The 10,892-nt window shown below is 37.1% G+C and overlaps 1 pseudogene; it reads left to right on the top strand.

The window, feature by feature from the left end:
• The first annotated feature begins 8,207 nt into the window (after nucleotides 1–8,207).
• Nucleotides 8,208–9,207, top strand: LOC132236678 (cerebral cavernous malformations 2 protein-like; annotated as a pseudogene).
• Nucleotides 9,208–10,892: the final 1,685 nt, after the last annotated feature.

Below are 10,892 nucleotides of genomic sequence, written 5' to 3'. Positions count from 1 at the left end.
ACTCTATCTCATTATGATAATCAGAGTCAGGTACTCCTACCAATATAAGAGCAACTTCCTGTGCCCTCAGGTTTTTTTTTTTTTTTTTTGGCACAAACAGCTCAAAGTGACTAGGCAATGAACATAGCATTAGGTATTAGGTTTAGTTGAACACTTGTTGTATCCCCAGGTAGAAAGGCCCTTCCCCCCAAATTCATGACCCCCAAAAATCAAAACTAAGAAATTAAATGAAAATAATTGTAAAAATTTCAGATATAATTTCTGCGCCGACATGTAAATAGTGTGGAAGTTAATATTCCCATCCTTACAATAAAAAAAATGCTAAATAAACTGAAACAACTATTAGGAGACGCATCAGAGAATTGAGTCACAGCGTAAAGTGCTGCCCCCAAAACTGGAGAGAGAGGCAGACCCAGAGAATCAGAGAATAACATCTTACCTGCAACAGAAGCCACTGCGGGTGCCAGTGCCAGTGGATACACTTAAACTGCCTTGAAGATCTGCTGGCAGCTCAGTGTGGAGTATTTTGAGTTAAAAAATCTCTGGGTAACCAGTCATAGGTATCCCTCCGCGCTTTCATGATTTTCACCTGCAGAATCTCCACCAACTTCTCACTGTGAAAAATAGAGGAAAACCCTTAATGAGTTCTGCATATTGTCTTGCTTACTGTAGCTTTATGATAAGATTTGAAATTGGGTATTCTGAGTATTTAATTTTTTTCTTCTTTTTGAAAAATAGTTATTGCTATTCAAGTTCTTTTGTCTTTCCATATAAATATTAGAATTAGTTTGTCAATATATCCAAAATTATGGAAGGATGTGACTAAATTCTATTGGATCTAGATATAAAATGGGGGAGATTAACATATTACAATATTGAATCTTTAAATTCACCAACAAAGCTTTTATCTCCATTTACCTAGGTTGTCTTTCATTTCTTTCATTTGTGTTTGCAATTGTCTTTCTCCCCCTCCAAGGTTTTTTCCCCTACATATTTATTATTGAAAGTATTACATATGTCCCCTTTTTCCCCAACAATATAAACTGATGAACAAGAATAGGTCCAGAGACATAGAAACATCGAACAGAATGTTTTCTTGAGATACAGTTGACTTGTATAAGTTTGTGTACAATAAAATTATTTGATATATGTATATATTAAAAATAATTACCATAATAAGTTTAGTTAACATCCATCACTTCATATAGTCATAAACATTTTTATTCTTGTAGTGAGGACTTTTAAGATACACTCTTAGCAACTTTCAAATATACAGTAGATTATTGTTATCTATATTCATCATGCAATACATTTCATCCCTAGGACTTACTTATCCTATTACTGGAAGTTTTACCTTTTAACCACTTTCACTCCATCCCACTACCCCTCACACCCTGGAAACCACCATCCTGATCTCTGTTTCTATGAGTTTGGTTCTTCCAGATCTATAAAACCATGATGGAAGATAACTATGAATGCATTTTAATTGGTTTATGCATCAAGATTGAAACATTGATGTAATTCATCAACCATCTATAACTGGATTCAATGAATGTTGTGTTATGTAGGATAATATTTTCCTTTTATTTTTGTATGTAATTTCTTTCATGAACTTCACTGATATTATTGTAACATCTTATGGTTTGTAAAATGGAAAACCTATTCTTAAAATATTCCTATATAGTAGGAGTATTCTCCTTTTTAGATGAATAAGTTGATGCTCAAGAAGAAAATAGTTTTGACAAAGTTTACCAAGAAAATATGCATTGAAGTTTGTAAATAAACTACATCTTCAAAAATCATGCTTTTGTTCCATACTTACTGTATGCTTTATGTAATAGTGCATTGTAAACCTAATAAAATATAAATTTTTATATAACAACATGTTTGTAAAACTGATTAATATACAGTTAATTAATAATAAGACTCAGTGTAATGATTCATTTGGGGATATACTGTTCTTCATGGATGAGAAATGTTCTAATCTAGATATTAGAGCACCCTTCTATGTAGTATGGATAGTGGTCTCAAATATGATACATTTATATGAATGTCTATCAATGTGAACTACTTTATCATTGAAAAATGATGGGCTCTCTAGGAAATTGGTATTTAGGAAATAAAAATAGTACTTTAAAGATCTTGCCTTTTTACTAGCAAAAATAAAGATTGAAGTAAACTATAATATTAAATTCTTGATTGCTGAATAGATTTATTACCACAAATAAAAAAGGAAATATATTTTTCTATAATTTTATTAGGAATGTTCTTCCAAAGTGAAAATATATTACTGTGCTAGATATCAAGCCAAGCCCTCAAGAAAAGCACTTAAAAGCTTCACATTTCACTGACTAGTGTTTTAGATAGTTACTTTGAATCATAGCAGGATATTTGGAGTTAAATGGTTTTATCTAGGCTTGAGAATTAACCAACAGCTGAGCACTTTACCTGCAATCTCATTCAATGTGATTTTAATGGACTAGCTCATGGTGGGAAAATGTCATCACAATTAAAATGAATCTTTTAGGTTTATGAATCCTTGTGGAGACTAACTCAAGAAGGATATCAACAGAGATTACAAGAAATATTTCAAACTTGAAATTATCTAAAATATGTGGCAACAGATATTTGAATTTTCTAGATGTTTATTCAATTTTGACTTTTCATCATTTTTGTCTCTCATTCATACAAACAGGTTTTAATTGTGCTGAGGATTCAGAATTAAAACAAACAAACAAAACACCTGGATTACATTTAGCCATTTGCATTATTTTTAGACAGTGTGGAGCATTCAGTGGTCTGATTCTCAAAATAGATTCCTCTGGAAAATGTTTCCAAACCCATATATTATCTTTGAACTCTTGTATTTATTTGTTATTTTAGTATGCGGAATTTCAAGGAAAATAAAGAAATTAACCCCAAACACTTTTAAATGGTTAGTAATCAAACAGATTGACGTATTGAGATGAATTAGCAGTATTTATAAGGTAGTAACATTTGGAGAGTTTAAATACAAAAATGTAATACAATGAGAATTTCCATACTGTTTATAATCACTGATTCCATTTGGTATATGTAACAATACTCTGAAAAAATATCTTTATGTAATTCTCTATCACTAAAAACTTAATGAAGATTTGCTGAATGATATACCTATTCTAATTTTGAAAGAAAAATTATGCATTTATGATTGAAAATATTATAAATTTATTTATAAACATGACAGCTTTATGAATTATCTTTGTAAGCATCTGTTCAGATCCATTTTGCCTTGTTATTAATATAATTTATAAAGAAGAATAACATTTCTGTTATAAATGAAATATCAAAGTGTACTTTTACTATTATGATTATAGTGAAGTTACTAAAGCAAAATTGTAGACTTGGAAAAATGTTTTGAAATTATATATTTCTGTAAAATTATTTAAAGTAGTTCAAGTAATTTTCCAATATTAAAATAATAAAATTTATAATTATTTTTTGAATTTGAATAAAATACTGCATAGAGTATATATAACACGAGGAAAATTTTCATTGATATACAATCACAGCATAATAAATAAGACTAAAGAATTACTCAAAAACAGTAAGTTTTATTATAAATTTTTGGTAGTGTGTCAATATCACAAAAATGATTTGGAATGAGAAGGATTTGGAATGACACAAATATGTGTAATGTGCAATGAGGTGCTACTGTTGGACATAGTTATTCAAAGACAGTCCTAAGTTGTACAAATATGTACTGTCTGACATAATTTATTTCAATTTTAATTACATATTTTTGCAATTTTATTGTAAGCATCATTCTCGATATTAGGTAATATATTATTTAGAGATTAATGCATCTTTATAATTTTCATTAAAAATTTAATCAAAATTACATAGGAGAGGAAAAAAAGTAATCATTGGGTCTTTAAATTTTTTGTTGTTTTTTGTTAATCCTCACTCAAGGGATATTTTTTATTTTTTAGAGAGAGTGGAAGGGAGGGAGGGAGTGGGAGATAGAAACATAGATGTGCCTCAATTGCCTCTCTTGACTATTAAACCCAAGGCATTCTAACCACTGAGCTTACTTACCTGGTGTGTATTTAAATGTTTTTTACAGATCATATATCATATAAATGTACACTTGAAGCCTTATCATATACAAACCAATGTCACCCAAATAAACTTAATAGTAATAAAAATAAATAAAATACATTTTCATGAGCTAAAAGTATTAATGATAAAAAATATGAAGTATTATGGTCTATATGAACTCTAACATGTTAACATAATTTTTAATTATCTGAATTATTTTATTTAAATAGTTCCTTATCTTTCCTCCATTTTCTAGACTTGCCTAGAGAGGGATGTTAGTGGAAGAGGAAATTTTGCTTATTTTCTTGTTAAAATAAAAATGTATAAAATAATACTATTTCTGCAAGTAAGTTGAGACATTTGGAACTTCAGTTTTAGTACCAAATATATTAATTTATCAATTGTTTTGGAGAATAAAGTGTTATGTAAACTATTCTACATACTATGTCTTAACATAAAAATACATATTTGAAATTTATCATGAGAAATATTGATATGTAAGAATACCTTTTAAGATTGTTAGCAAAAATTATTTGCATGAAAAAGTGTGTTATTTTATAATGGTCAGAAATAGATTAAAACTCTATACCTGCCAGGAGCCGGTCCATCCTTGCTGATTCAAAGGACCTGGCATATATGGCATACTGTTCTTAAAATGTTTGCTCACCTTCTTGGCACTATGTGTTTTAACCAAGGTCTCCTCTCTGAGAAAGGTTGTTTCCCCAGGTAGGGATTTTCCCCTGAAGTTAGGGAGGGAATAAAACCCCTCAACTAAGTGCCAGGCGGGTAATTAATCACTTTAACTATGAACAATCATGCTTAAGCTACATAATCTTTACTCCCTGGAATGGAGATAAGAAACGCCCTAACCTTTGTAATAGAGATTGATAGGATTGAATCAACTGGTATAAATACAGATGTAACAAGACAGAAAGAGACAGAACTTAGAAGAGAGAACCTACAGACAGAACCTACACAGAACCTACAGACAGAAGAACTTCGCTGGAGAGAACATGGCAAAAGATCCTGCACTGAACCTGACTAGAACCTGGTGACTGAACCTGGCTGGAGAACCTGGACAGAACCTGGCTGAAGAACCTAGCGAGGGAACATGGCTACAGAACCTCGCTGGAGATCCGAAGCTGAACCTCTCTGGAGATCCAGGCCAGAACTTGGCTGGAGATCCTGGCTGGAGATCCTGGCTAGGTTGCTGATCAATTGAACACTGTCTCCGTGTCCTTCCTTCTTCACCGACTCCGTCTACGCCTTTGGGAACCCCTGGACCTGCTGGGGTTGGACCCCAGCATATACCTAAAATAAAATGTAAGATGTATAGAACTCCTAAAATGTGAAGTTTTTTCTTATAGTTCTTTTTTTTAAATTAAATCTTTATTGTTCAGATTATTACAGTGGTTCCTCTTTGTTCCCCCCAGTTCCCACCCCACCCTCTGCCCTTACCCCTCCCACTGTCTTCATCCATAGGTGTACGATTTTTGTCCAGTCTCTTCCTGTACCCCAACACTCCTTTCCCCCCAAGAACTGTCAATTCACTCCCTTTCCATGCCCCTGGTTCTATTATATTCACCAGTTTACTCTGTTCATCAGATTTTTTTATTCACTTGAATTTTAGATTCACTTGTTGATAGATATGTATTTGCTGTTCATAATTTTTATATTTATCTTTTTCTTCTTCCTCTTCTTAAAGAATACCTTTCAGCATTTCATATAATGCTGGTTTGGTGGTGATGAGCTCCTTTAGCTTTTTCTTATCTGTGAAGCTCTTTATCTGACCTTCAATTCTGAATGATAGCTTTGGTGGATAAAGTAATCTTGGTTGTAGGTTCTTGCTATTCATCACTTTGAACATTTCTTGCCACTGCCTTCTGGCCTGCATAGTTTCGGTTGAGAAATCAGCTGACAGTCGTATGGGTACTCCCTTGTAGGTAACTGACTTTTTTTCTCTTGCTGCTTTTAAGATTCTCTCGTTGTCTTTTGCTCTTGGCATTTTAATTATGATGTGTTTTGGTGTGGTCCTCTTTGGATTCCTTTTGTTTGGGGTTCTCTGTGCTTCCTGGACTTGTAAGTCTATTTCTTTGACCAGGTAGGGTAAGTTTTCTGTCATTATTTCTTCAAATAGGTTTTCAATATCTTGCCTTCTCTCTTCTTCTGGCACCCCTATAATTTGGATGTTGGTACACTTGAAGTTGTCCCAGAGGCTCCTTACGCTATCTTCATATTTTTGGATTCTTTTTTCTTTTTGCTTTTCCGGTTGGGTATTTTTTGTTTCTTCGTATTTCAAATCTTTGACTTGATTCTTGGGATCCTCTTGTCTGCTGTTGGATCTCTGTATATTATTCTTTATTTCAGTCAGTGTATGCTTAATTTCTAGTTGGTCCTTTTTCATATCCTCCAGGGTCTCACTAAATTTATCGGCGGTTTCCAGAGAATTCTTGAAAAACCTTATAACCATGGTTTTAAACTCTATATCCATTCATTTGCTTTCCTCCATTCCTGTCATTTGTGACCTGTTTCTTTGTCTCCACATTTTTTATGCTTCCCTGTGTTGATAGAGTGGCTTTCTGTGCTAGGTGTTTTATAGGGCCCAGTGGCTCAGCCTCACCAATTACCTGAGGTGGACACACTTGGTGCACCCCTTTCTGGGCTTTGTGCAGTTTTGTTGTAGTTAAGCCTTGATTGTTGTTGGGATCACTGGGAGGAATTGACCTCCAGGCCAATTGGCTGTGAGAATCAGCTGTGTCTGCAGTGGGAGAACTTCTGTGCTGGAGACATCCCTCTGGGGCAAGACTTTCTTCAGTGGGGCTTTGGTGCTCCCTGAGTCTGCCCCCTGAGTGTGTCCCTTATGGATCTGAGGAGTTGTAATCTGGATGGTCCCACTCTGACCACTGGGTACACTGGCTCTTGGATCTAAGGAGGTGCTAATTTAGCCTCTGCCTGAGGCTACCCAGCAGGAGCTATAAAGAGATCTGCAGGTTCCCCTTCCTTTTTTGGGGGTTTGGAGGTGCCCAGATGAGGCCCAGCTGTGAAGCAATGCAAGCTGCTGTGGGGCCTTGGGCCTTCTCTTGGAAGTTCTGGGTCTGTGTGGCCCAGCTGTAATTTGTTAGGTAATTTTCAGATTGCAAAGGGCCAGGGCATTCATATGCAAAAGCCTCTGCCCCAGCCTGGGTGGGGCGGGGTCTCTGGGAATCAACAGGGCGGAGCAAGCAGCTATGGCTGACCCTCAGCCCTGCCCTAAGGGGCCACGTGTCTCAGTGTCCTGGTAATCCTTGCAAGTGCCTCTGAGGGAAAGCCGCCCTCAAGTTCCGAGTTCTACCCACTGCCAGACAGTCCAGTTTCTCCCCATATGAGTCCTGGGTCCCCAGAGACTTCCCGGAGCTGGAGTTCAGAGCAATCGGGAGCTTGTGACTCCCTCCCGATTCAAAAAGACAGCCGCGTCCTCATTTGCCAGCCCTTTCCGCGTGCACTTGAGCCTCCGTACCTTTGCACTTTACTTCCGCAGCTCCTCTGAGTCTCAGTGTGCTTTTCTCTTTCCTTCTAGTCGTAGAATTTCCACTCAGCCAGCCTTCCTGTAGTTCTGGATGATGTCCGTTTTGTCTTTTCATTGTATTTTTGAAGTTGTTGTGGGAGGCAGCACTTTCCGGTGTTTACCTATGCCACCATCTTGGTTTCTCTCTCTGTGAAGTTTTTATAAACTACCAAAATATGCAAACAGCTATTAACTATGTTTTGTATATAAGAGCTCTAAAAATAGCTTTCCTTATAATAAAGCCAAGATTAAATGCTGAATGAATTGAGACATGGTTAATGCATTAAAATTTGGTGAATTAAATTTAAAATAACCTCACTCGCTTTTGACACGGGGCTGCACACACTGACATGGTAAGACTAGCAAATGGGAAAATAGCCTGGCATTGTGTCGCCATTTAAACGAGTGCTGCTAAAAGGTGAAACAAGTGAAGAAATCTCAGGCACAGGTGACAGAGAGGCGTCCTCTGCACACTGTGGGCGCTGTTCCCTGAGCGTGTGGAGCCCACTAGACTCTATCTAGCGACTGTATTGGGAAGAAAGTGAAGTACTAGGTCAGTCAAGGGACATCCTGGGATACCTGAATGCCTCCAGTGGGGACGACTTTCTGCACTTCCTCCATGTCCGTCCCCAGACACTTGATCCGGGAGCTCAAGGCTGTCACCCGCCTTTCTGCTAACATTCAACTCCCTCAAGTGATGGACAGACACCACCTCAGGGTCCCCATCATACAATGCGGCCCTCCCCTGTTTCCATGATGCACCTGTGTTCCTGTTGTGTCCCAGGACCCTGGTATTGCCCCAGCAGAGCCTGAGAGCAGACAGCCCCAGTGGCTCAAGGCAGTGGTCCTGTCCGAGAGAGGCCTGGGGTCTGCGGAGGTGCACTGCCCGCTGATCCTGCCTTGGAGAACCGAGTCCCTGCAGAACCGCTGTGTTCCCAGCTCTGCCACGCCTTCCAGATCGTTTACATGGAGCCACCATCGACTTTTTGGGGTCCTTTACACCCACCCACCACCTGTCCCTTCACAAAAAGTGACTGACTCACCCACAAAAGTGGACAAGGAGCCCTATGAGATGAAGTCAGCGCTTTCTCCTTCCCTGAAGGTGTGCACAGAGGCGGAGTCTGGCCCCGGTCCTTTTACTGGAAAATGTTGCTTTGAGCCTGAACAGTCCGCCCAGTGCCGGGACCCTCCGCCCAGCGTCTGCAGGACAGTCCGCCCAGTGCCGGGACCCTCTGCCCAGAGTCTGCAGGACAGTCCGCCCAGTGCCGGGACCCTCCGCCCAGAGTCTGCAGGACAGTCCGCCCAGTGCCGTGGCCCTCTGCCCAGAGTCTGCAGGACGACGTGCTGACTCTACGCCTAAGGCTCTCCTCTGAGGACGTCCAGCCAGTGGCTGCGCTGCGCTGCTGCGTGGGTATCACAGAGGGGCCTCCCCCACCAGCTCGCCTTCAACCTGCTGGGAGGTCCTGCTGCTGGGTCCCAGGCCCTTCATCCCAGAGGAGGACATCCAGCTCTTTGAGAACTTTCTGGAGACCATGAAGTCCGTGAAGGACTGTTCCCAATCAGATCTTCAATGCAAGAAATAGGCAAAAACCCAATTAATGTTTCTAATATAAAAATGAAATCAAAATTGATCTTGAAATGCCTAGAAATAAATTAAACTATATTGCAAAGCTTGTGTGGAAATATTTAAACTTAAATGTTTATTGAAAAATATGGAAAAAAATAACTTGGCAAAGGCATCAATTCAAGAAGTTAGAAAAATATAACAAAATCTTAAAATTGAAGAAATGTATAAATTAATATAGGGACATATATTGACATGAAGGAAACTAAAGATATAACTCATCAACAAAACTAAAGTATTTTTATTAGAAAATGTTTCATTATAAATGAAACAGTTATATAGAAATTTGGATGCACTAAGAAAGGGGAGAAAAACATCAATATTACAAAAATGAAAGATAAAATTAAGACAATTTGCTTTTTAAATAATAAAACAATCATAAGAGTTTCATATTAATAATCTTAAATAGAAATAAAAATGACTAAAATCAGCTAGGATAAATAATTACCTGTTTATATAATATTCACAATTATTGAAAATAAAAAGCTATTTAATATAGAGATTTATGGTTAGGATCAAAAGAACAAACCAAGATTGGTGAGGTGCCTATGATTATAAGCCAAGGAACTTCATTACTTCTTTAGGCAGAAGGCAAAAGGAATTGTGTTATTGGAACCTAGGAAAAATCAAGTCTGGAAAACCGACCCTTTTTAGGAGTTGCAGTTATTGGAAGGTAAATGGATCCTTATAAAATATTCAATATCAGAGAGCACTAGGGGGAAAAGTATACTTGGTCTCCTGTCTGTTCCTTCCATCAGCAAAATACAGAAACCAGAGTGCAAGGAACAATTGTCCTGATTCAATAAGATAACCTCAAAATGAATTAAAAACTTAAATGCAAGACTTCAAACCATAAAAATCTTAGGAAAAATAAATGCATAGGGGAAAATCTCCTTAGCTTTAGCTTTGGCAATTATTTATTGTTATTACTATTATTATTAGTAGTAGTACTACTACTACTAGATGCCCAGTGCGCACTATCGTGCAAGACCCAGACCTGCCACACCACAGGACCCATCAATGCACCTCCTGGTGACAGATCGTTTGGTCATTACCCCGTTACAATCACTGGCTTTTTATAACATAGATTTTGAGTATGATACCAAAAGCAAAGGCAAGAAAGGAAAAATAACAAGTGGGACTACATCAAACTAAAAAACGTCTGCATGGAAAAGGAAACGGTCATCATAATGAGAAGGCAGCTTATGAAGTGGGAGAAAATGTTTGCAAACTATTTATCGAATAAAAGTTGATATCCAAAACATATAACACACTGGGACAACTCAATAGAATAAAAAATAATCTGATTTCTTAAAAAAGGGCAAGGAACCTGAATATATGATACTTTTCCATAACAGACATACAAGTGGCTAACAGGAATATGAAAAAAAAAATGCTATATAGCACAAAACATCAGAAAAATGCAAATCAAAACAATAATGAGATATTACTGGACATCTGTTAGAATGGTTATTATGAAAAACACAAGAAATAATTATTTTTGATTATGTCGAGAGAAGGTAACCCTTGTGCACTGTTAATGGGAATATATGTTAATGCAGCCACTATGAAAAATAGTATGGGAGCTTCCCCAAAAATAAAAAAAATAGAACTATGTGATCCAGCAATTCCAATTTGGAGTAT

This window comes from Myotis daubentonii, chromosome 6 (genome assembly GCF_963259705.1).
Source record: "Myotis daubentonii chromosome 6, mMyoDau2.1, whole genome shotgun sequence".
NCBI lineage: Eukaryota > Metazoa > Chordata > Mammalia > Chiroptera > Vespertilionidae > Myotis > Myotis daubentonii.
Note: the sequence above shows the minus strand (reverse complement) of the source record. Positions and strands in the feature narration are given on the sequence as shown.